Source organism: Phalacrocorax carbo, chromosome 21 (assembly GCF_963921805.1).
Source record: "Phalacrocorax carbo chromosome 21, bPhaCar2.1, whole genome shotgun sequence".
Lineage (NCBI taxonomy): Eukaryota > Metazoa > Chordata > Aves > Suliformes > Phalacrocoracidae > Phalacrocorax > Phalacrocorax carbo.
Genome location: NC_087533.1, coordinates 4,834,736 through 4,860,929, shown reverse-complemented (window position 1 = coordinate 4,860,929; position 26,194 = coordinate 4,834,736). Strand labels below are relative to the sequence as shown.

The 26,194-nt window shown below is 43.6% G+C and overlaps 2 long non-coding RNA genes across 4 annotated transcripts in view; both read right to left on the bottom strand.

Moving 5' to 3' along the window:
• The window catches only part of LOC135316692 (uncharacterized), a 93,782-nt gene that overhangs the window by 2,171 nt on the left and 65,417 nt on the right, over positions 1-26,194 (bottom strand). The gene's annotated exons all lie outside the window — the stretch shown is intronic.
• On the bottom strand, positions 10,335-25,487 carry LOC135316691 (uncharacterized). Of its 3 annotated transcripts, XR_010375935.1 has the most exons (4): positions 18,005-25,487; positions 16,109-16,149; positions 14,343-14,440; positions 10,335-14,054 (listed from the first exon to the last, which is right to left on the bottom strand). It is a non-coding gene; the product is annotated as an uncharacterized LOC135316691 (long non-coding RNA). The 3 variants fall into 3 exon arrangements; XR_010375934.1 differs by having other exon boundaries at positions 10,335-14,440; XR_010375933.1 differs by having other exon boundaries at positions 10,335-16,149.

The following is a 26,194-nucleotide window of genomic DNA, read 5'->3' as shown; positions in this document are numbered from 1 at the left end:
CAGGCAAATGAGACAATGCTTTGGCCTTGGCTTTAGAGCCCACATTAAACCAGAGGTCCCAGACCTCTCCTAGACTCTGCCACGCATTTCTGCATGTCAAGGAAAGCTGAAAACAGGCAATCCAGGTCCACAATTAACCCTATAAGAAGATCTCAGACTCCAGCATTCATTCACCAACTCCAAATCAAAATGAGTCAGCCCCATCACAATCAACACAAGAACGGCTCTGAGCTGATAATTTAATCTTTTTAACGGATCACTTATAATAGATCTGGCTTTTCTGAAGCTATTATCTTTTTCTCTAATATTGACTAACACTGAAAATTCCAGTTGTACATATTCACTTCCTCTAAATATCTAATCACATTATGCAGAAAATATTATCTTGTGAAACAGACCAATTAAATGTGCATCTATTTGTAACCTTTCCTGTTACTGTATCAGGTGGGTGAAGCAGTAGCAACACTGGAAAATATAGGATCTTTGGGAAATGTAGCATATTATTAGATTTGATGAGATCCATTTTCTTGATGACTTCTGAAAGATCTTTGTGCTAATTAGCTAGGAATACCACTGAATTATTTAATTATCTCTACTTTTGTGCAATAAAATATGTTGTCATATCACACACACTATCTTGCTGTTGCTGTTCGTACTTAATGATGCCTTTATAGTTCGCGATTTCCTTTGTTCTCCCTCTGTAAGCATTTTATGGTGGTGCTGGAGAAGGTGGGGGGAAGCTGAGAGGGAAGGCAAAGGAAAAATATCCGTTCTAAAATCATTTTTATGCATTGGAAAGTCTGTACACATGCTAGCTCTGCCTCCAGTTCCCTATGCGATATGCGAAACGTGTTTCGACGCTGCAGCAGAGCCATATACTTACTGCTAAAGCAGCGAGGAATGCTTTCCAGAGGAAGAGGAAAGAAACTGTCGCTTCAAAAAATTTTAAATCAGCAAGGAATGTTTTTAACAAGGAAGAGGTAAATTATGATAATTACTCTGACTGGTAGGGTCCTTAAGCATTACTAATTAGCATTTATTGCCTGGATTATTGAAACAATGTGTGTGTTCCCAAGAGTGAAGAAGAACTGGGATGCTCTTTCCTTCTGAGCCCTGGGAAAAAGGCAGGGCAGCAAGAATGCGGCACAGTTGGCAGAGAGGCTCTTCTTCCAAGCATCGCGAGCACCAGCCGTGTGCAGAGCTGCACAGAGGCACTGGGAAACTTGTACCTTTTGTCAGCCCACATTTTGAACTTCATAACTGGACGTCTGCGTTCCACCTTACGCACAGAAAAGTGCACAAAAATAGGGCAGCACAAAAGGAAAGCAGCCATTAAAACGGTCAAAATCATTTGACAGTTAACATGTACCTTATACACTGGGTAGTACAGTGTCTTCTGTTATTACTGGAGCTGTGTGCAAACATCTTATCACTTTAAAGTACTGAAGTATGGCCAAAGACTTCATCGCAGCGAAATTAAAGAGTTAACAAAAATCACACACAAAAAAAAAAAAGGAAAAAAAAGATCTCGTGCTATTTTCAACTAGCATTTTGACTGGGTTGATATGACTTTGTGAAGAGGCTGCAATCAGCTTTCAGCCTAAGCTGCATTTTAATATCAAGGATTTATAATGTGAAGGAAATTTTGAATTAGAAATCGATTAGAAATTAATCAATCATCTAATCAGCACCAGCCACTACGAAGTATCTCAACTGGAATTTGGTATCTGGCCCAATAAATCCTCAAGTACTTTGGAAATGATTCAGGAGAGAAAGACAGTAAAAGTGCTCTCCATTTTTTGAGCTGCAGTACTGTGCAACTTTAGGTACTATTAAAACCCTCGAAATAAAAGAGCAACAATGGAAAACTGAAGAATACCTTGGACCTTTTTTACCTTTCACCGCCACCAAACCCCATGCCTTTCAACTTGGGGAAGCAAATTCCAAATAAGCTACAACGAGGTCAAAGCCACAGGGCTAAAACCTACAGCTGCTGCTCAGACAAAACTCCTAGATGCCAGAGTTTTGCAAAATTTGTGTCATTTTTTTAAAAAGCAATATTAAAAAATATGCCTCGCTTTATCTTTCCCCTTTTTCATCGTTTGCATCGCATATTGGACAGAATACTTGGGAATGTATTATATTAAAAGTCACGATAGCATATTAGATATACTTTTAATTGAAACTAGCCCCAGTCTGGTAATTTTTTTTAGTGCTGAATAAGATCTTCAAACCTTACTAAGCCTGACTTACTTATTCTACTTGTTAATTAAATTAATGACCAACATTTATTTTCTCTGCCATTTTCCCTTTATGATAAAAAAAAATAATTGCTTTTTGTCCACAGCTTCCTTATATTCCAGGGAAAATGTGCAACTATAAAGAAAATGTGCAGCTATAGAGAGTGATGAAATTATCACTGAAGGAACTATGTAATGCTGAGCCAAGAAAGCCTTACAGCCCTATGTATAATGCAAAAATAAAACCAAAACGCAATATCCCTTCTTTTGTCTGCGGAAGGTAAAAACGTTGCAGAAGTTCTGGATTGATTTTCATTTGCTTACAAAGAAATTATTCCAACTGGATATTTGTAATGTAATTAAGTTTCAATAACGCTGACGCTTGTTCAGATCGCCCTCACAAATCTGGCTGAGGAACCCCACGGAACCTGCGCTCCCTGTGCGCTGAATTAGGGAGTTTGCGCCGGTAGGCTGGAGCGGGGCCGGGGGGGGGAGAGAAAAACGCCTTATATTTCAGTTGTTCCCTCTTTTTCTCCTTGCAAGAACCTCGCCTTTGCCACTAGAAAAGGGTGGGGGGGTGGGGGGGGGGGTGTCCAGTTTTTGGTCTTCCTCCTTATTTTAATTCCTGCCAACTGTTTTTCATTTTATGCGACCCGCTCGCCGCGCTGCCTCTCCGTCAGGCCGCACCATCCCTTCCCAAACGACAGCCCCTCTAATTGATGTGTCTGGGCGAGTCTAGACGGGCAGTGATTGAACCAGCTCCCAATTACGCTCGGCGCTGCGCCGGCGCTGAGCGCTGCGCGCCGGGCGGGGAGGGGAGCGGGTCCCCGTCTCTCTGCCCCCCACCCACCCCCGGCCATTGTTTTGCCGCAGCCCCGCGCAAATCCCCGCCCGCCTCCGCACCGCACCGCGCAGCCGAGGCGGAGGCAGCGCGGAGACAATAGCGGTTCTGCAGCGCGCCGGGGGGGGGGGGGAGCCGGGGAAAGGGGGGAGGCTCGCCCCGGGGGGGCTCCCCCGGCCCCGGCCCCCGACCGGGGCGCAGCGCAGCGCCGGCCGACCTGGGTGCGGGGGGGGGGGGGGGGGCTCGGAGGGAAAGGTGTTAGAGGCGTGCAGCAAGCCCCTCGGACAAAAGCGCTCGCCCCTGCCCTTCTCGGGGGAGGGGGCGGCGATTAAAAGCAGCTTCAGAAGGAGAAAAAGCCCCTACTTTTTGCCTGTCGCTGAGGTTAACAGCTGGGCAAAGGTGGCTGGGTTCTAGCGTGTCGTGCTCTGATTTACAATGCCAAACAGGTAACAGGAAATAAATTCAGCTCGGAATAAGTTTCTCACTTTGCAATTGGAGGACGTTTGGAATAACACACAAAATCAGAAGTAAAAGGCTTTGTTGGCATCCTTTTCATGGAGGTGAAATAGTCAATGAAATTACAGTGTCAATAAAAAGAAGCTCACCCCCACACACACCCCACCCCACCCCCCCCCAAAAAAAAGGAATATCAAACAAGCAACCTTTTCCAGTTCAATAACTATTAAACAACAGGAACCAAACACATCCTATGCTATGAAATACCAAAATGTTACACCGTCAATTAATTTTTGGTGCATTGTGTTTTAAGTTCAAGCATTTGCATTCAAATATCAAACAGTAATTCGGTGCCGTAACAAGGTACAGTAACTTCATTATAAATCGCCTTGCAGAACAGAGATAAGAAATACAGTTCCAACCATAATTAATTTTACAGCATTATAAAAATCTAATAAAGAAAAACAGCAGCAGGAAACATTTTTAACATTTCTGATTTGTCATTTACATATAATTCTGACTGGAAAAGCAGGGAAGTTTTAAGTTCTAGAAAAGGACTAAAACAAAACTTCAGCATTTGCTCAGGATTTCTTTTTAGTAGTTTCCAACCATTGGCACAAGCAACCATTTTATTCTTTAGCTGATTTTTGACCTAACGATCCATAAGATCCAAACCGTCTCCTGGCTTTTTCACTTTTTTTTTTTTCCCCGTGTGTCCATGAAGCACATTTCTAAGATTAATCGTTCAGTTTTAAACTTGGAAGCACGAGGCATGCTGGGATTTCAGCTGAGGTCAAGCACCAATGTACCGAGCTGTTACTGTTACGCTCTCAGGGTACTCTGTGCTGCTCTCAAGAAGGGGGGGGGGGAGAGAGAGATGCTATGTGCAGTGGCCTGCAGCAAGGCAAATCTCTCTCCCAACATGAAAACCCAGGCATGTATATTAATATACCTACATATGTAAATATATATACACATCTAGGGTTTTATTTACCTACATACATATTCATACACACGTATCGTCCATATGTGTATCTATACACACACCTCAATAGCTATATTTACATGCATCCGTATCGTGTATATCTTATCTACACACGCATATATAATAATCGCTATATGTGTACACACATACACCCCCATATCTGTATCAGCTGTAAAATTATCTCTTGAATATACACACACAGAAAAGAAAATAATCTGTCATACAAACGCTAGTTTTAATTTGAGATGAGATTTTTACAGTAAATGGCCATAACCACCGCCCTACTATTAGCCGATCAACCCTAAGGAGGAGAGATACGCTTTTTTTTTTCCCTTAAAAGGGCTACTAAACACTATTGTGTGTGTATACGTCTATATATATACACACGCGCGCACGCACATATACATATATATAGGATATATTTATAAAATAAAATAAAGATGTCAAAGCACAACTCACAGCTCCCAAGAGCCTAACCCGTGGATTTAAAAGCTAAACATCACAAGTTAGGGTCTCAGGGATTGAGAGGGGCGCAACAAACTATTTCTTGCAAAAAACGGGGATCAAAAAAATATAAGATAAAAAGGAGAAAGAGGAAAAGAATAGCAGGCAAGTTCAATTCATGGCTCAAGATTACAAAACAGGACACACAGGTGGAAGGAAAGAGCTTCTCTAAGGACCCTCTGTTGAGAGAATACATTCCATTTTTAATCGTTTATACAAAAATGACAAGGCGCGGCAGGTTCCTTACAGCTTCCAACAAGGTCGCTTGCGACAAACACATGAAAAGTCTCCGCATTTAAATAACGAAGAGGAAGAAAGAAAGGGAAGTTTGGGGCAGTGACGGAATTATTTTCATTGTTTCAACGAAAAGGAATGCAGAAATAAGAGCAGGAATATGCAGGCTCTCCCTCCAGCCGCCTGGCACAAAGCATGCAGCAGCATAAAGGCGCTGCCTCCCCGCCCCCTCCGCCAGCCCCGCGGCCGGCAGGGATGGAGAAAAACCCCGAGTTGCGAGAAAATCAGGTAGAAACTCACCATTTGGAAGCGGGGGAGGCTCCGATCTTCAGCGCCAAGAGCAGGGGGGAAAAGCCCGGCGGTGGGGAGGCGGGGGGGCGGGCGGGACCCCCGGGCGGGCTCGGGGCAGGGGCAGGGGCAGGGGGGCAGTGCCCGGACCAGGCTGGGTGCCCGGCGGGTTTTGACACCCGAGCGAGCGCGGGCGAGCGAGCGAGTGCGAGCGTGCGGTGTGCGCAAGCCGGGGGAGGGAGGCGAGGGTGGGTGTGTGCAGCTGGGCAAGCCGCTTGCATTTTTAAAACATCTTTTTTTTTTTTTTTTTTTTTTTTAAGGGAATATATCAAGGAAAAGAAAAGGGGGAAAAGGAAAAGGAACCAAATTCCTCCGCAGCTCCTCGCCTGCCGCCCTCCTCCCTCCGCGCTCCCACCAATACCGCTGCTGTTGTTATTATTATTATCGTTATTATTATTATTAAGAGACGGGGCTGGGGGGTCTGCAAGCTAACCTAACTCCTGCACCAGCCGGGGGCGGCTGGAGCCAGGGCCAGCCCGATGCCAGAGCAAGCCCCAGACTGTCAGCGGGGAGGGAGGGCGCGGGCAGCGCCGCTGCAGCCCCGGCCACCCTCGGGCCGGGGTTTCAAAGGAAAACCCGGAGCCAAACCCGCTTCCCCGGGAGAGGAGGGTCCCCGAGCACCGTGCACGCACACACACACACGCACGCACAAAAGGGACTCCATCCTGCACCGACTCCTCTCCGAGCACCTTGTGCAACCCCAGCCAATGGAAATTTACGCCGGCCATAACCGAGAGCAGGATTTCGTCCCCAGCTTGCCACCTCCTTCTCCGCTCTTCTCCCCTTCCCTCCCTCCCTTTCCTCCCTCTTTCTCCCCCCACCCACCCCCAAATAAATAATATGGATCTGCACCCTCCACCCATCTCTGGAACCGCTTTAGGCCCAGCGGCATAAGCGGGGAGAAGCCGAAACCTACCGGAGGGCCCGAGTTGAAAAAATGCAAAATATCCGCCGCTCCTCGCCCGGCGCTGCCGAAAGCAGGTCCCCCCCGGCCCCGGCCCCGGCCCCGGCCCCGGCCCCGCACGGCCCCGCGCCCCGGCGCTCCCCGCCACCGCACGGCCGGGGGCAGCGGTAACAGGCACCATTACGGAATCATCATCATTCACTCCCGTCCTTTTCTCACCTCAGGAGTCTGAGCCCATTCACCAAAGTCCTTCCTCGTCCAGGGTCTCAAATCTTTTTTTTTTTTTTTTTTTTTCCTCCTTCTGGATCAGCCAGTCCCGATATCATTAAACTATAGTCCTCCTCTTCCTCCTCCTTCCTTCTCCCCCTCTCTGTCTCCCCCTCTCTCTCTTTTTTTTTTTTTTTTTATTTCAAAAAGGGGGAGCGGGGTGGGGGCAGCTGCGGGGGGGGGGGGGGAAGTAGACATAGCTGCATGAAGTGGCCGCCTTTTAGAAAGCACATTTAATCTTTACTGGCTCCCCTAGGCTTCGATGAAGTAGAAGGGAAAGGAGAGGAGAGGGGGAAAGAAAAAATACAGGCAAGGGAGGCTGTTGAGGGACAGCAAGCATCAGGCTCAAATCAACGACCAGATGAAAATGTACTAGACCACACTGCCCCCTCTCTTCCTCTCGCTCTGTCTCCGTCTCTCTCACACACTCTCACTCCTGGAAAGCTTCAGTGTCTGGTTACAGACTCTTTTGGATCCTTCCCCCCCCTCCCCACCCTCGCCCTTTGCCAACTATCCTAGAGATTCCTTGCATGCCTACTTAAATCTTTAACAGAATAAGGACTCGGCTCCCCCCGCCGCCGCCGCCAGCCTCGCACACACACACCAGCCCCACTCACCCCCCCGATAATCTCTTAAGCTCCCGGGAGAAACCCGCCGCCGCGGCCGCCGGCGCATCCCCGGCGCGGCCGCCCCGTCCCCGGGACCCTCCCGGTGCAGCCGGGCACCCGCTCCCGCCCCACGCCGCCCTCCTGACGGGGTGCGGAGGGCTGAGAGGGAAGGGGGGGGCGGAGGGGAAGTGGCGGGACTGCAGCCCTTCGCCTCGCATCCCTCTGGCTGGATCTGGATTTTAAAACAATAAAATCCACCGCTGCTATCTCGGTTTCCCCCCCGCCCCCCCCCCCCCCCCCCCCCCCCCCCCCCCCACTCCGCCCCTCCGCCACACTGCAGCCCGCAGCCGCCCGTGGAAATCGCACGCCCCACGTCTGCATTGAGGCAGGCAGACTGCCTGGCTCATGCCCGTGATGACTTTAGAGCTGACAATCTCCTCTCCTCGACCCCCCCCAACACACCCCTCTGCTCAATGGCAGCACTGCTGCCTCTCACACCGGACTATATTTGCAATATGTGCTAATTTACCAGCTATATGCCCTTGGATTTTAAAATGAACTCATCAGTCAATGTTTCTAGTACCGATGCTCCCTCTCTCTCCCTCACACACACCCTCCACTGCAGACATGTTACTCATTCTCCAAGCATTTCCTCTCCGAATGTCCGTCAGACGCATATACACTTCATTGATCAAACCAAATCCCTTGATAACAATAAATAATAATACAGACAGTTAACATCAGCGGGGAGCGGAGCCCGGGGGGGGGGGCGGGGGGAGAGACAAAGATGACGACTAAATCTGCATTGTGCTTTATGAGGCTGATCCCTGCATTTTCCAGAGATGCGCTACACAATGCAGAGCGCAGGTATGGCCCCGAAAACGGAGCCCACACCTAGCCATGTGGGGCCTTACCTGAGACCCCACGCCTGCCCCAGCCATGGGGCTGGGAGGTGGGGCTCTTAATGCCTAATACCTGACTCCGCGCAGGCTTGAAAAGGTGCTGCTTGTGGGAACAGAAGGTGGTACTTGTTATGGAGGAGAGGAAGCACCTAGCACAAAATGCAGAAATAAATAAAGGGAGTTCCTTTGTTACGCTGTGCACTGCACAGATGCTTAGGATTTAAAGGTATCTGGGTATCCAAAGATCCTGATGGGTGCATAGTGGGATTTTCAGAAACACCTTCTTAGCTCCCACTGAAATCTGCTTCCTTTGTATCGAAGACAGAGAGCACCTATGCAAGAAACCAGGTTAGGAAGATGGTTTATTAGATATCCCTCTGTTACACGTCCCGGGTATTTCAAGGGCTTTAGGGCTTCTGCGGCTTTATTTCCTAGTTCTCGGGGGCTAAAACAGGGGAGGCAGGAGAACCTGCCCCTTGGGATTTTGGCTAGTTAGACATCTTGTGTGGGTCTGGCAAAGAGAAAGTGACTGCAGTGTAAGTGTTCGGGAAGTTGGGGAGGGTGGGGCTATCTAGAAATCTTTGACTCACTGGGGTAACTCCCTGAACACAGGAATTAAATTATTACTCAAAGCAAGCTACATTTTATGAGCAGCAGCCTTAGAATTAAATTCTGCATGCATGCAGAGTTTGAAGCAACTAAAATAAACATATGGAAATAAATATACAATACATAATTAAATTACTGGGTGCAATGCAGAAGTCCCTGGGTAACAGAAGAGGTGGGACTACACGGTGCAGTCAGTCCAGGAATCCATGGATACAAATTTTCTTATTTATACTGACATAATCCTGATCGACATCAGCCTAGATAGGGGAAGAATCAAACCCTGTGTACCGAAGGATCTAATCTTTGGGAAAAGTAGACTGGATTAGAGAGAACGTATCTGCCAACCACCCTTTCGCTCCCCTTACAGATTCGCTCACCATCACAGCAGCATGCAACATTTTGCCATCCCACAGAACAATTTACATCCACTGTCTTTTTTGCGTTCTGTTATCTTCCTTCAAAAATAAAAAGGTTTGATTTTTTTTTTTTTAAAGTTTTGCTGCAAACACATCATTTCTCTATACAATTTAACCAAGTCTTCAGAGGATACTTATTTCAAGCAGTTAACACCTGACCCCAATTTTTGTGGGTAATTAGTGAGCTAGATAACCACACAAAGTGGGTAATTATTTAGTACCCAAGGGTACTGTACAAGAGGGTAGAGGCTGGCAATGTTAACAAAAGCACATCTCTAATTATTGTATCTATAGTGGTGATGTTTTAAGAACAGTTACTCCATCTAATGATCCATGATAAATCAGTAAACTATTTTGCTTCCCTTCACATATAGGCATAGTCTAACCAAGGACAGCGTGTGAGGGCAAAGCGAGTTGAAGGCCCAGCTCTGGAATGTGCACAGCCCCCAAGAGAAGTGAGAGGCGTCCACCTGGAGAAGGTACGAAGGCTGGAAGTGTCTGCTCTAGAGCAGCAGTGGCAGAGCCTAATAGCCATTGCTAATAGCTAACAGGTTGGTTGAGACGACTTGAAAAGCCATGTAGGAGGAAGCCTGTAGAGCGTGCCTCAGGGTCTGCTTCTTGCTTAGGTAATGTGGCCCGGCTGATGTATCTCTGTATACAACAATAACCCTAATCACGTCTTAACCGAGTTCAGTCTTGCTTATTGAAAATTGCTTTGAAAGCTGTACAAATGAGGTGTTTTGTGTTTGTGGAAGGTCAGGGCCGAAATGCAAGAGAGTAGCACTGGGGCAAAAAAAAAGATTGTATTTGATGAATTTAAATTATCTGCCATCTCCAATATTTACGTTGCAAAACCCACATTTCTCCCATGGAAAATATGATGTCCTCAGTAAATTTTTTTCACAAATTTAAGGAGGAAGAAATGGGAACTCTTTTGAAACAGAAACTAAATAAGAAAGATTCAACTATCAAAAAAACGGTTTTGATCATCAGAACCATATGAAAAGAAGTGTTATGCTGGAAACAGATCCATAATCTTAAACACAGCGGTCACTATCCACTGACCACTATTTGCAGCATTACACACACACTTAAGAACATCTTCAAACCAAGACATTACGCTCAACAGAAAAGCACTTTCCTTTTTTAATTGCTTTTATGAATCATCACTAACATCCGGACACTTCATTTACTAGAGTCCAGTAACCTTGTTTTTCAGAGACTCAAATGCCAAAAGCTAAGGGCCTCCAGGCTGGCACAAAAAAAAAGGTGTCATTCTCTTTTGATCACAGCCATGTATTTAACTTTGCTTGCTGCTTTGAGATCATTCAGGCCAGGCCCTACAGAAGAAAACACAAGTGGCAACATCATCTGGCACTGCGGCCACCAGGAATTTGAAATTTAAACAGAGAAAGTTTGAGGGGTTCTGGGGTTTTTTTTGTTTTGCATGAAGTAAGTGCAAATGAAAGAGGCCTGAAAATTGTTCTCATATTTAAAAGGGGGCCAAGTCTCTGCAGTCCACTGAGTCCTGAGCATGACTGTTCGTATTCCCAATGTGAACAGGCTAAGAAGGAAAAAAAAAAAAAAACAAACGCCAGCATTGGGGATAAGTTCAGAGCAGCTGTGAGGTAGGCACTTGTCCACTCTGAACAGCACCAGAAGACTGAAGCTTCTTTCATGTGCTACACACCATTTAACAGTCCAGCAACTTAGTTTGGCTGCTGCCATGCTGAGGTGGGTATAAATAAATTGGTATCCCCTTCACTAATCCTCTTAGGGACCTGGTTTGCAGGAAAAGTTCTTGCAGAAATGGAGTGAGAGGAAGTTTGCAGAGAGAAGCTGGAAAACAGAAAGAAAGAATGAATTTAATGATGGACACAGGTTCAAAGGAAGAAGAGACCTTGGTAGGTGCACAGTTACAGCAGAAAGTAGATTAAAGACAAACTTCTACTACTTTTTCTGAGACAATTTGGAATTAGTCATTCAAAGGAGAAGACACACAGGTGAAGGGATGCTCAGCCACAGAGTGTGCTTTAGGGACTTAAGCATTAACTATAAAACCTTACTGACTTTGAGACAAGTCAGTAACTTCACTCGAGACAAACTATACAGAGATCATTTAGGAAGTATCTTTAAAATAACAGTTCCGTCTCAGCAATATGGACAGCATATATGATAATATATGAGAATAGTTTAGAAATCAATAAAATGTCTTCAGTGGAGGAAAAAAAATATTCACTAATAGAAAGGTACAAATTCATAGTGTGGGGCCCATCATAAAAAGCAAAGTTGGGCAAAGGGGTCATGATTTGGGCATTACCAGAACAGTGCTCTACCAAGGGAGGAGTTTGAGAACCAAAAGCTACTAATTTGAACCTCACCATTTTGTATACTATTGTCCAATTCCACATCAAATCAGCGATAAAATCATTCCACCTCTTCCTACCTTGCTTTCCCATAATACAGAACCATCGTGACAACGCTTACCATGTCCTTGGAGTGTTTTGAAGTCCTTGGAACAAAGCGGCTACGTCCAGATTACTTTTGTTATCCTCATTTGATAGCCTGTTAGTCAACAGAGATGATATGTCGAGTGTGGTTGAAGATCGTGTAAACTCCCTTTCATCACCAACAATTCCTTTTAACCTGACTCACCCAGCAACTTTTACCTCCAAACCCAACAAGGCATACGTTAGCAAATTACCTCACCCAAGCACTATCCCGACAGCGACACAGCTTAAAAAGGGGTGGTTGTATTGTCTCTCCATCCCCAGGTCTGCTAACAGAGCTCTATGGAGAGTTAACAATCTGCCCTTATCTGTGAGTTCTCCTATACATACTGGATTTAACTGAACTCTGAAATCCAAGGTGAAACTCAAATTTATGTGGATGAAGTCAGGCAAAAAAGCATTACATCTACTCTTGCATGATTTGCCATTTCCATAACTCATAAAGCACCTGAAAACCCTCATATTTCACACGGCTTCAGGTCCACCAGAAGTTTCAAATAAGACTCCATTCACCTAAAACATGAGGAAAGCTTCAAGAACCTCACTAAAATTTCAGATAAATCTAACCTGTTTTGAGCTAGAGCCATAATTTCTTAAGATCTGATGCTTCGTACTGAAAGTCTGACGAATTTTAAGAATTGCAGTTACCAAGTGATGGAGATAAATGAATATGTTGGCCTACAAGGTTGCTACAAAAACTTTCTGTCTGGTCAACATTAATGCTTTTTTAAAATTTACTTGAAATTTCAATAGAATCATTGCATGAAAAAGATGGTGTCCCTCGATCAACTCTTGCTTTCTTCTCCTGAAAAAGCCAGTAAAAATAATACATGTTGAGGCTGTTTAAATAGAAACTGAACTGCTGAACCTAGGTTCAACTTCACAAACACACGTAAAGTTTAAGGGACATTTTGGGTATCTGACCTGGCAGGAGAAGTACAAAATTAAATTAAAATTAGAAATCCACGAGACTAAGAGCAGAGCTAGAATGAATTATATTTCAATAGGCAAAAAGTGCTAGGGTCGCTCTCTAAAAGAGAGATTGTAGTTCAGTGATTGGAGGGCAGAGCCTGCTGCCTGCAGTCCACAGGTCTATTCCTACCTCCCTCCATGAATTCGGTGTGGACCCTCAGTCCTGCAGTCTATTTCCAGTTCTCTCCTACATAAAACCAACACAAACAGGTGACAAAACTATTGCACATATGAAAAGTGAACCTTAACTAAAGTTTGTAAAGACCCCTGAGAGATTATGAGGACACGAAGAACATCAAAGCACGGTCATCCTTAAATATCCCCCAGGCCTTCTGTCAGACTCTTAGCCCTCTTCATCAGCACTGACTTTCTTTTTAATGAGAGGGTGGAATTATTTAAAAGATCACACAAAGAAAGAAATGTTTTTCAGGGTTTCTAGTACTCCAGCTACAGCCTGCATTTAACATAACTTGAAAAAAATTACACAACACACGAGAGCATATTTCTCTCATGGAAAAAATACTTGGCCACTGCTTAAGAATTAAACCAAAAGGTAGGACGCCAAAATACCTTCTGCAGCTGGTTGGTGGGCCCAAGCCACCGACCCCTGCACAGGGACAGGGCAGAGGCTGGCACAGAACCAGCCGCAGGAATCCCGAATCAGCGGCGATGACAGTGGCGAGAATTCAGACGACCCCGTTCCTATTCCCAGTGCTGCCGCCCGATGTGCTAAGTGGCTTGGGCAAGTCTCTCTGTCTCTTTGTGTTTCTTCTTCTGCCTGCCTTATCTATTTAGACTGCAAGCTCCTGGGGACAGGGAGTCTCATCTCGCAGGGTATCTACGTGATGCCAAGCCATTTAGGTATTGCTGTCAAAGAAGGAAAAGGCTCGGGCACTTTTACACAGGGGAAATCTGAACACAAGCCTAGTCACCCTTACCTCTTGCGAAACCAGGCACAGAGGTCTTAATATACAGTAACTTGCTTTCGGTTGCTTCACTGGTGTTGAGGGTGTATTAAAAATTAGAAAGTCACATATCAAGAGGCATGTGACAGGATGAATGTCAGAACGCGAGGAAGACGCGGCAACCTCTGGGGACTTACGTTTGGCCCATCAGACGCTGCTCAGGCTCTGCATGCCAGAAATAGCAGCGGGACGCACGCGCAGCAGCCAGTCTCCCCGCTCCTGGTGCCAGTCCATACTTCTGCATCACTTAACGTCGTAGCGCAGGCTCTAGTACACCCTAAACTTAAATTTAGCTGGTTTTGTAATGCAAAAAGACAGCGTAACATTTTGGAGACACAAAATGAAGAAAACAAACAGAACAATCTGAATATCAGATTACTTACTATGATAATAAATGACATTCTTTAATTAGGGCTTCTAAAGTATAGTAATAACCTTTTCAAGCTGATTTTGTTTGTATAAAAGTAGTATTAGATTATAAATGTTGTCAATTTTAACTTCGTACAGCTAACAAATATATATGATAGCACGGAAGTAGTCCATATGAAACATTTCTTCATAGACGTATACGGTATGCTTACTTGCAATTCCAATATGACACACGACATGACCGTCTGAACAATTCACACATGATCAGTTCGTCTGTCTTTACAACACTCCTTATGAGGAACAGGGACCTCTGTTTTAAAACCAAAGAAAAATAAGTGGAGAGTGTAGCAGAATTTCAGGGTCTGCACCAATGGCTTAATAATAAAAAAAAATAATAAATTGTTCCACTATGACAGTAGAGGCTGTGCACACTCTTCGCCCCATCGATAATAAAACAAGACAGGCCCCATAAGCTGAATTCGAACAAGAATCCCTCTCAGTGGAGACAATTTTAAAATTACAAAGCTAATTCACCTGGTGTGTCAGAGAAATCTGAACTCATGTTTCCCAGAAACAACTCCTGCCAGTCACGACAGTGACCACCTATTCCGTGGGTGCCTGTGACCACAGTTCTGACCCTGGTGCACAGAGAAATCCCTCCCAAACCAGCCTACACCTGGGATGACTCGGTAGCAGCACTTAATTCTTATGATTCGACACGCACTGGTGGCCTCATGCTTCATGCTAGAACGGGCTGTCCACACGGAGCCAACTGCAGCAGCAGGTCCCGACTCATTATTTGATCACTTTCCCGCTTAATTGCCATTTTTAATTACTTGCAACAACAAAAAGTCAATCTAGCCGTGGAAATGCATTCTTTGAACAACTTCTGCCTTTTTTCTTAGACGCAAACTATCGCTATACAAGCCATTCCTGATTAAGATGGGGCCCTCCCGGGAAAGCCACTGCCTGTCTACTGATTTCATTTCCTACATCTTCTCTTCTTCAGCTGACAATTCAAGTCCCTAAAAAGTAAGAGCATAAGATCCCTTATTTTATAGTTACAAGATGACAGTGTTTTTTCCCTTGCTATTTTCTTTCAGGAAGATATATTAGCACTACATTTGCTCCTTCATGCAGTGGGATTTCTTAAATAAAAACGTATGTTATATACGTACGGACTTGGAACCAGAGCTGCATTAGCCTATTAACTATCCACATTTGCTTCAGACTTGGCCAGCCACCTAGAAAACCTGCCAAGACCTTTCTGGCAGCCTTTTCCCAACAGTTCCAGGAAAACATGGAATATTCAAAGAATTTTAGGGCCTCCCGGCTTCGTTTGTCACCACTCTCCTTGCCCACTTAAAACTAAATCACAGGCAAATTGCTCTAATGCCCTATTAAGGATTTAAAAATGGCCTTCTCCACAGTAGGGTATCTGAGGACAAATCTGCTTTAATATATAATGCAAAGCCTGCGTCAATATGTAATGCAATGTGGCGAGAGGCAGACCGAGGGCCTCGCAACGATTAAGGGCGCTGCTTTATAAACTTTGAACTTCCCAAGTGAATTCTGTCCTGTTCAGAGTTTTTAAAGCTCCCTCAGATACCCAGGCAAAGGAGAGATTAATTTTGTCCTCGTTGTTACCCCAGCAAATTACCTTCGAGGTTTCAGGCAAACAACAATGTGAACAGTTACATCAGAATTCATTGTCTTTATGGGTCTCAAGGCACTTCTTGGGCAACGGTGTTAAAGATATGCTTGAGTCCCACTGCCAGGAGCTTGTCGTAAGCCAATTTACAGACTTCAAGATGACCAAATAACATGATTCTATAACTGAGCTTCAGAGTAGGATTCACGGAAACGGCAACACAAGGCATTTTCTTTGCAACCTAAACCAGGATCTAACTCCTTTTAAAGCCATGGCAGGACAAGGAAAAATCCTGCTGTCATTTGCATGAACTAAGTTATTACTCACCAAGAGCAAAAACTGGCCCATCTCACTTGCACAGCTTCCCCCTGTTTTAAAATGCAAGAGAAGCATGCTTTAAATAATTTGAAGAGGCTTTTTTATTATACAGAAAAAGCCTCCCTGTGATTTCAGATGTCAAGTAGTCTTTCTTAATTCCTAGCACAAATTTACGGATTAAACGTTTAACCCTTGAGAGTTCCTTGTTACTGAGAGTTGACAGAACTGCCCCACTGAGGAGCCCCACATCCCTGCACTCACGGCTCCGCTGGACCATTTCTAGGTGCCCCTCAGAACCTCTCGACTCAGTTTCAGTGCAGGACTGATTCACTGCACATAGACAGTCTGTTAGGCTTTCACCTTGCATCCTACTCGTCTAAAAAATTATCACACACTTCTCTCTGCTCCAGATAACCTTTTCTGACTCTTGAATTCGTTAGTCACTGTTGGTTTGCTATTTGCTACTTCACAGGCACGTGACTAACTTATATACAAATATATAGAAAATGTCAGGCAGCACCAAGACAGAATGTCTTATGAGATCCCCACCTCTTCTAAAACACACAGCGGTCAGCTGGTGTGCGTACCTCCTGAGAGGCTGTATGCATCACATAATGAGACTGTGGATACTACATTTTGCAACTAAAAACCGCCCCTCTATTGGAATACAAAGGAAACACAGCATCATAGAACCCCTCACACTAGCAGTTCCACCAGCAGAGTATGGATATCCTCCTCTCTGGTTGAAGAAGGAAGAGACTACGGTTCTTTAATTCTGAGGCAAAGTCCCAAGTAGTTGCTTTATTAAATGCAGCCACCAACACAGGGCCCTTGTGGATTTATTACAGCACCATGGTTACAAATTGCTGACCGGTGACTTCTATCCTAGAACCCTACAAACAGACATGATTCAGCAGTCTAACTACATCATTACTAACAGAGTAAGTAGTGGACACTGATTTTAGTTTTCCACTAAGACCTACACTGTTCAACTTCTCATTCAATAACTATTCTCATACAAATGAAGGGAAACTTGTGATTGAAATATATTAGGGCCCTCATAAAATAAATTCTCCTTTCACATTTCAAAAGCTATTCGAAAGGGCAATTTCCAAAATTAACTCAAACCACAAGATCTGTAGCAGAAAGCAATCGTGTCTTGCCTTCTTCCCTTTCTATTTTCTTCCTGTTTTTCCTTCTCTTTATCATTCTTTTTTTTTTTTCCTTTTTTCTAAATCCTGTACTGCAAGACTAACAACCTCCTTTATGAAGGGAAATGGAAAGCCAAGGGGAAGCTGCGGCATCTGACTGACTGCAAACACCACTCTTGCAAACCACTCTGATGCCACAACTACTATTCCTTGTCAGAAGAGAGGAGAGGCCACTTCAAACACAAGAAAAACAAACTTTAAAACAAACCCACATCAGTGGCATTAATCCGGGAATGAGTTTGACCTGCTGTTCACAACAATTCCTTAAATCTCACTTAAGCCAAGGAATACAAAGGGTCTGCTTACACTCTTCAGGGGACTGACTGCAGCGACCCCAAACCTAACACCGAGCTGAGCTGCCGCAACCACAGACCTGCAGCCAGTACGGTTTGGAGGTGCCAGCTCAGGCCCCCGGGCAGCAGGGCCGGTGCTAGTGCAGCACCACACCTGAGGTCGTCGCATCCCACAGCGGGCACCGATAGCTTGAGCACATCTCTAAGACACGTTCTTGCATGGTGAAGAGCAGCTCTAACCTCACGCTGAAAAGCGGGTGTGAAAGCAGGACAGGTGTAACCCTCCTCACCGTTGCTGAAACTTTATTACTTCTGGTAATAGCCGGGTTCCAAGAAACGTATTTAATGAGGATGGAAAAGGTCACAACACAGGTTTAGATGCAGATCTGCAATCCACTGACCTGCCTTTTGTACACAGCCCTTCCAGTGATATGCTGCCTGGCCTCGGATAAGCCGTTCACCTTCCTCTGCTTTCATTTCTGGACAGTGGTCATGCAATCCTCTCTCATTGCACACGTAACCGTAAGGAACGGGAGGTGGACCATGCCATTGGATAATTATTACTAATACTGTTGTATTGCAGTTATTCAACATGCGAGGCCAAGTGAAGGTCAAACATCTATCAACCCTTCACTTTTATTTGTCAGTGGCAAAGTATGTGCTTAATCCTTTGCAGGAGACAGATATAGACTGAGTCAGAATCCAGACTTCTCTAATATATCTTCTCCAATAGTGACAAGTATTAGCGGCTTTGGACAATCAAGAGCTGTCCTTTCCACTGGTTTTTCCCTGGTCTTGAATTGCTGCACTTCATCCTAAACCCTGAAACATTAAGTCTAAACTCAGTTCTAAAGTTATCACAACAAATTTCTATAATTCTATGTATGGTTATTAAAAACATAAGTATCTAATCTGTTCTAGACTTCCCATTAACTTCTAAAAGCAATTACATTCATTTTTTAATTAAATACTGGTGGAAAAGAATTGCTTTTTAAAACATTTTCAATTTGTCACCATTTAATTTCACTGCATGTCTCCTTGTATTCACTTTGTGAAACTGAGAATTTCTCAGTCTACCTCCTCGTTCTTTCTTTTCTTTTCATTATAATGTCAATTTGTTTTTCCTTTCCAATGGGGATGGTTCCAGTATATCAATTTCAGATATCTCCATGCTTGGGACTATTTTTGCTGGCACCTTCCTCTCCTCAGATTTGGTAGTACAGCTCCTATGCTGCATGCCTTACTGTCTTTGGTGCCAAAAATATAGACAGTGCTCATACCGACTGCACATCAGTATTATGCAGCAGTTTATCCATTCCACATTTATAACAAGATCAAGCCCTAAAATGTTCATAAAAGCTTCCATTCCTGGCTTGAGCTTTATATCTGTACTGGATCTAGGAACAACAGGCACCAAGGTCTAGTTGTCTATCAAGAATTCAATGGGGAGAAACAAAAGGAAAAAAATAATCTGTCTTTATCGACCATTTGCCTGGCTGGTTATGGCTTTTTTGGACATTGACAGTTGCATGCGTAAAAAATGGCCCATTCACAAAAATGTTCTTACACTACAATTGTTAGACATGACATTTACACATCACTGTTAATTATAAATGACTTGATCCTGACATTTCGTGAATACATTATGAAAGCCGTAATGAAACCCTACGAGCTGTGTGTCACACCTGTAACAAAGACAAGCTTAGAGAAATCACAGTCTTGTCATCAGACCTTGGCAAAGGGTGGAAGGAAAAGTGGCAGCAGGATGACTCACGCTCGAAGCGGACTTATCCTCAATGACCCAGGAGGAGCAAGGGAGAACCCTGCACCACACCATTTGCTCCTGCGTGGCATGGCGCAGAGGTTTGGCTACCTGAACCTACCGGAACATAGACGGAAAACAGAAATTAAGGACTGTACGTTAGCTGTATCTACACTGCTCTCAGACTCAGTACTTTTGAAGGGGTCTTAAGTGTGGTGGGCTTTTTTCTTAAAAAAGAAGCAGCAGTTGTACACGGAGAGGTGGCAGGTAGGAGCCAGGGAGTGGCTCCAGCGGGTATCCTGCAGCCACTGGTAAAGCCCCCACCTGCGGCCGCCAGCTCTTTCCCCGTAGGTAAGTGACTTCATCCTTAGCAGCAGTAGCAGCTCGCTCCTGCTTTTAAGAAAATAATTGCTTGCAGTATTTCTAGCCAGCGGTATTTCATTTGCAGTACACCTCAGACAATCTTGCATCACCTAACTGGAGAGGAAGTTGTTTTCTATGAATGTGAGAAAGAAGCAGGGAGAGGTGGTGGTAAGGAGAAGCCACTGCATATAATACAGAATGCAGAATTTCAATCTCTTTCCATATCTGCCCCAGAAACCTGATTCTTGAACTTATTTAACCAAGAAACAGGGCCATGACATTGCACAAATAGGCTAATTTCACCCTATTGCATGTAAAGGAATATTTGCTCAGGGAGAATGCGTTTCACATTTTGAATATGTAAATCTAAATATATGCAACTGGGACTGCCCGGAGCATTAGCGGAGTCAGGGCAACTAGAAGTACTGCCTTGTTTAAAAACAAAAGAAAAAAAAAGTGTTTTTTCTTCCCAGATAAAACAGATAATCTTCCTCTGCTACGGGAAATTTCGAAACATCAGATTTCCTTTCTGTTCCAATTTAGACTGGAAGGTTTTATCACAAGGTTAAATCCTGGTAGCCCAACACCACACATACAGGAGTTTGTCTCTGACTGAAATCTGAATGGATATAGAACTTATCTCAAAAACTCGCGCTGGAAATGCTGAACTTCACCTGGTTTAATATTGAGCCACCAAGCTATGAAAAGGCAAAAAGTAAGAATGAGAAGGAAAAAGTTTAAAAAACTGTGTGTGTTCACATGTCTGCTCTGGCCTCAGACTGTTCATTTCCAATAGAAGAGTTCCAAATATATAGCAGCTCATTCTTTTCTTTTCCAGTTACACTGTGTATTGTAATCAATATCTACATCTAACTGAAAGGACATCTTTTTCCCTTATAGGTTATACTTTTTGACTCTAAGACACACAAAAAGAACTTCCTTCTTCAGTAATTTACAATTTCAAAAGGAAGAGTAGCAGCATTTCTGAGGTCTGGGCTTCGAATAAGTGTAATGAAATTGTCTTATTTTTAACAGTCTGAGCAGCTTTCAAGCAGAAGCGTGTTAGAATTCATATTAATTTGTGCAGTACCCTATCATCATCATAATTTAGCTCACAAGGTTGCTGTGCTTGGAATTCCAGTTATGACATGAATTCTATACATTTTATACAGATTTATAAATGGCATCAATAGAACACTTAGGGCCTTATTCATTAAACAATGAGTCATTCTGGCATTCCATTCTATTTCATCCCAGTTCTTACAAAACTTTTATGTACAAATTTGACTGTACTTAATGCATCTGATTTAGCAGCACAAGTGTTGCAGCATAGTTTCAGCTGGGTGTGGAAATAGATGAAAGGCATTGTTTTTAAAAAAAATAATCCCTCTAACGGTGAAAGTTTCTGAGTGTCAGTCTCCTTTCCAAAGGGGCAGAATTCAGGAAACAGCCCTTGCCTCCGCTTTCTCACCAACACAGGTTGGTCCTCTCCAAGGAGAGCTGCGAGGCAGCACAACAGAATGGTCAGAAGATGCTTATGGGGTCGCACGCCGTCAAGGTCCCAATTTTGTGGATAAACAGAGTTCCTCCTTCTTCAGGACTGTTAGGCTGCCAGCCTTCAAAAGTATCACAGCCACGTGAAAACACAGAAGCAAAAGAGAATTTGCAGCTGCATACTATTGAAAGGATTTTCCTGCTGCCCAGCAAACCAGGAGAAAAAGAATTCTGAGTACAACACATGAGCAGTTATTCTTGACAGATAATTTCAGTGGTACGCTACAAGAGGCTTAAAGGCTTCCCTGAGTACGGAGTTTACGACTGTGGCACCAGCAAACTAATGGTGGTGCAGGACCACAACATGAATTTTTCAGAATAATTTCCCTAATGACCTAGAACTTCCAGATGCACTGGTTATGTTTTGTGTGTGTGTGTGTGTTTCAAATGAGAACTGAGTTGAGAATAAAAAGATTAAGCCAAAATAAGACCTGTCACCTATCTTTCAGGAATGCATCTATATTACAAATAGTGGCTAGCAGTACGCCTACACAGCAAAATATAGGACCATTGTTTGGTAAATTCTGGCTTAATCTAGGCAGAGCACATAAAAATAGCAGTGAAGTCACGATGGTATGGGTTTTAGCATGCTCTAGCAGCTAGAGTTCGAAGTCTTCAGGGACGTGCTTGTTACTAGCCAGTGGGAATCTGTTTGAACTGTTCTCATTACTTCATTCAATGCAGTTAATCCAGATAAACTGGCATATGCTGCAAACTGCTCCCCATTTTATAGTTTGGACACCTCCGCACGTATGACTCTATTTTACCTTCTCTTTGTCCTTTCAACCTTCTTCCTGACTGCTGGATATATGGCTGTGAGTTCTGCAATTCCTGTAAAGCTTGCTGGAGCAGAATAGTCTTGGAAGCCACTGCTCCTGTATCAAATCTGACTGGGATTAGAGAATAGTCTCAGAAGTTGCTGGGGAGAAAGAAGGCACAGATACATAAACGTACATCAGGCAAACAAGCACACTATCTGTCTCTTCACTGGAAACCATTCCAAGACCTCATCATTCCTCAGATGCTTGCAGTTTTCTTCATTACGTGTATAAGCATCAGCGCCTATTTTTGGTCTTTATCCTTAATAAGTCAGAGTAAATTTGGAATCCATTTCACTACATATTCTTGTAGATTAGGACACTATCTACCAAGGCATCACCACGCCAAGAAAAGCACAATACTATCTGCAGCCATTGTCCACAAGGCAGAACAGGGATGCGTGCTTAAGTGTACAATCTCATTTTCGTTAATTCTCTCACCATGACTTTTCTAGTACTCCACATGTTACAGACTTAAAGGGACAAAAACAAGATCAAAGTTTACATTTCTTTATCATATGACAAACAATTTTCTGGGAGGTGGATTGTTTCTTTTTCATTTTACATTCCAGTGGAAATGTTCTCTGAAAAACAGTCGCTATCTCTCCAACTATTCACAGGCTTAACTGAATAAAAACTGGGAATGGAACAGTAATGGAAAACAAGGAAAATAGGACACTTTTGTCCGTTCATCGCCCAAACTGAGAGAAACAAAACTGGCAATTGAAGGGACTGTTGAGGGCCAGCCACCTTCCTTTTGCTTCCTCCTCTTTTAATCTACAGCTCACGAGTTGTTCCTTTACTCATTGCAAAAGGTCCACAATTGTAACACTGCCATATTCTTCTGGAAATCTATTTAAATGGCATATGATAGAAGCCATATGATAGAAGCTTAATTACATAGAGGGCATATGGAAGGCATATGACATAAGGACATATGGAAGGCATATGATAGAAGGGCATCCGAGGACATATGATGGAAGTCTAATTAATTGACAATACATTCCTCTCATCAGGGGGAGAGCTGGAATGCTATTTTGTTCAGAAGAAAAATATGCACATTGAATTATGTTTATTGTCAACTTCAATGTACCACTGACCAGTCCCCTTTTAAATTATTATTCTTTGTCCTTTGGAGCAAGATAGATCATTTGATTTATGTGTCATATGATTAACATACTTCATAAAGTTAAGTCCGATAGCACATATGTGTGTGTTAGTATAAATAACTGCTATTATTGAACTTTGAGAAGCTCCCTTATACCTGTGCAAGGCAGATCTAAAATGCTACCACCAAAATAGAAAAGAGGCTGCTCTTAGTTGGGAATATAACACCATTCGTGAAGGTATTCCTAGAGAAGTACCAAACAGGTAAAAAAAAATAACCCTTATGGAACAGTTCTACACTGGACGTGAGTCAATGCAGCTTGTGGATTTACAGCTGAAAATTTGCACTTCCATCTGCAAAAAGATTAATGGGGGGGGAAATAAGGTACTGCCTAAAATGTGCCAAAAAGTTTCTTCTTTATTAACTACCTGCATGTTTAATGCATGTGCCTTCATGACACACAGAAGCAGCATTGTGTTAGCCCTGATACTTGCCTTGCCCGAAGGAACTGCAGCATTATAAACCATGATAGTGATATCTATAACCTCTTTGAAAACATAAAATCCCACAAAATCCACTCTCTGAATAGCTAATAATTGAGCACTGGGTAACACTTGAGAAACCAACAGCTTCTCTTTGCATTCAGTAAACAAGGATATGCAGATATTAAAGTTTTTAAGTGCCATTTTACCAGAAAAAAAAAACACGTTTTTCTGGGTTATTTAGATACCCTGAAATATTTTTATTATTTTCACACTTTTAGATTAGCTTAACAAAATGAACCCTGTGCCTACCCTTTACTTTTATTTGCTAACTTAGAAAGTTTGCCCACTAGCAAACAGTCCCTCTTATTTCTGGGAACTCAAAAATCTCTTGCCAGAATTCGTCATATATTATATAGTCAAAAGATGCAACACAGCTCGTGTTCTGGGCCCCAATCAAGCATTAGAGCTACCATCTTCATCCAGGCTGCCAGGGGAACTGAACCCCGAACGCTGCCAACATGAAGACCTTGACTCTTGTGTTCAAACTTTACTAGATAAACGCCAGGGTTTCAGAGTGTTTTTTAGGCCTCAGATGGTTAGGCAAATAAAACTGTAGATTTCAATAGCAGCTGGCTATATTAGGTTCTATTGCCTGCATTTTAGACACGTAAGATACATTAGAAATGTGGCCTTCCGCCCAAGACTGCAGGCTCACCACGTGCCCGTCCTCTGCACAGCTCCTCTACAAAATTTGGGGTGGCTCCACGGCTCCTTAATCCAATCTGCTGTGAGGGAGAAGCAAAGCACCTCTATTGGATGTGTCCAGAAGCATCAGCCTTTGAAACACCCAATTCAACTGTGCAAGCCTAGAAAAAACCCCGAACTTCAGAATCACCATTTCAGCTGACTGTAATCACTAACGGATATTCCCTGAGAACTGCTCTCCTGAGGACTGTGTAGATTTAGGTACTTTCACACAAACCCTTACAGGCTTTATCTGGAAGCATCAGCACCAGCCTCCTACGCTTCCTGAGAGACAATGAGTGTGCCAGGTCTCACACTGCTACAGGGCACAGCCTTGTTTAACTCCTAGTGTAGAACTAACTGAACCAGTCAAAGACTAATGGAAAGGGAAGCCTCCTTACACATCTCAATAACAGATACAACACAGGATGTTTTTCATGTTACCTTTGGAGACTTCTGATTGCTGACCGCGAAGGCAATAACACTGATATGTTGCCATGGTGCTTTTTAGGAATGTTACACGTTGCGCTGCTCGAATGCTAATAAAGGAAGACAGGCATTACTAGTCCACTGAATTTGCTAAAAACTCGGTAGTATAGCACCAATAGGTAAAAAATGCCAAGAGAATGAACATTTCTGAAGTTCTAGAGAGGCAGAAGAAAATAACAGGTTTTCCAGCTCATCTTACCTGCTCTTTCCTGTTCCATGTGTCCAGAGCAAACATTGCTGAGGAATTATAGTCGCTCATCACGCCGTTCTGTGCAAGACCCAAGGAAAGCTAGGAGGTTGTACAGTTATCTCCCTTGGTGTAATTCTAAACTATACAACCTACTACCTCAACCTGGATGCATGCAGTCAAAAATGCTGGAAGCTACCCACCACTTCACAGCCGACATAATGTCAGGGCTTCTAGTTAAAAAAAGTCCTCAAAGTTCTCAGTGCACTAATTTAGAAGTAATAAATACTTTGCTGGTGAAAAGACACTAAAGTCGAATGCAGCTCCCCACTCTGCATATGTTAATAGGTAAGACACAATAAGCCACGGTTATTACTGCTAGATATAGACAAGATCACGGTTACTTTTCACACAGGAAGGAATTTTGTCCCTGGCTAAAAACCCCCGCTTTTCCCCCTCCACAGCAGATGCATCTGCACTACAGCACAGAGCACATACATGTGTTTTTTTAAGCACTGAAAGAAGGCTTAGGATGAAATTTGTCCTAACATGTCTTTTCCTTTTTGAACGCATGCAACGTTGACCTTGGAACATGCACCTTGACTCCTGAATGTTTAAAGGATGATTGCAGACGTGGGATTAGGAGAAGAACTGCAAAAGGGGTAGAAAGTTTTAAGTAAATTTTACCCTTGCATCAAGCCCTTGTTAAGAGTAACAATTTTAGAAATGCAACACTGAGCCTCTCTCAGCAGTCAGAAAAAGACGGTGTTCCCTTAACAAGGAACACATTACATTTTTAACTTGCATTAGTTCACAGTCAAACAACCAGGATGTTATCATTGTGACTCATTCCCATTACCCACCAAGGTATTACTTAAAGCAGTATGCTGCCTATTTATTACGGCTTACAAACAGGGATTAGCATCTTAAAATATGCTAGTGCAGACAGTGGAACTGAATCAGTCCTGAGATCCTGCCTCTCAGGTGAATGCATCCTCAGGCACAGCAGCTCTGTGCTGGAAGGGGATGACAAGGGAATCAAACCCTATGAACAAACGCTGAGCTGCGCTGAAGAGATGGC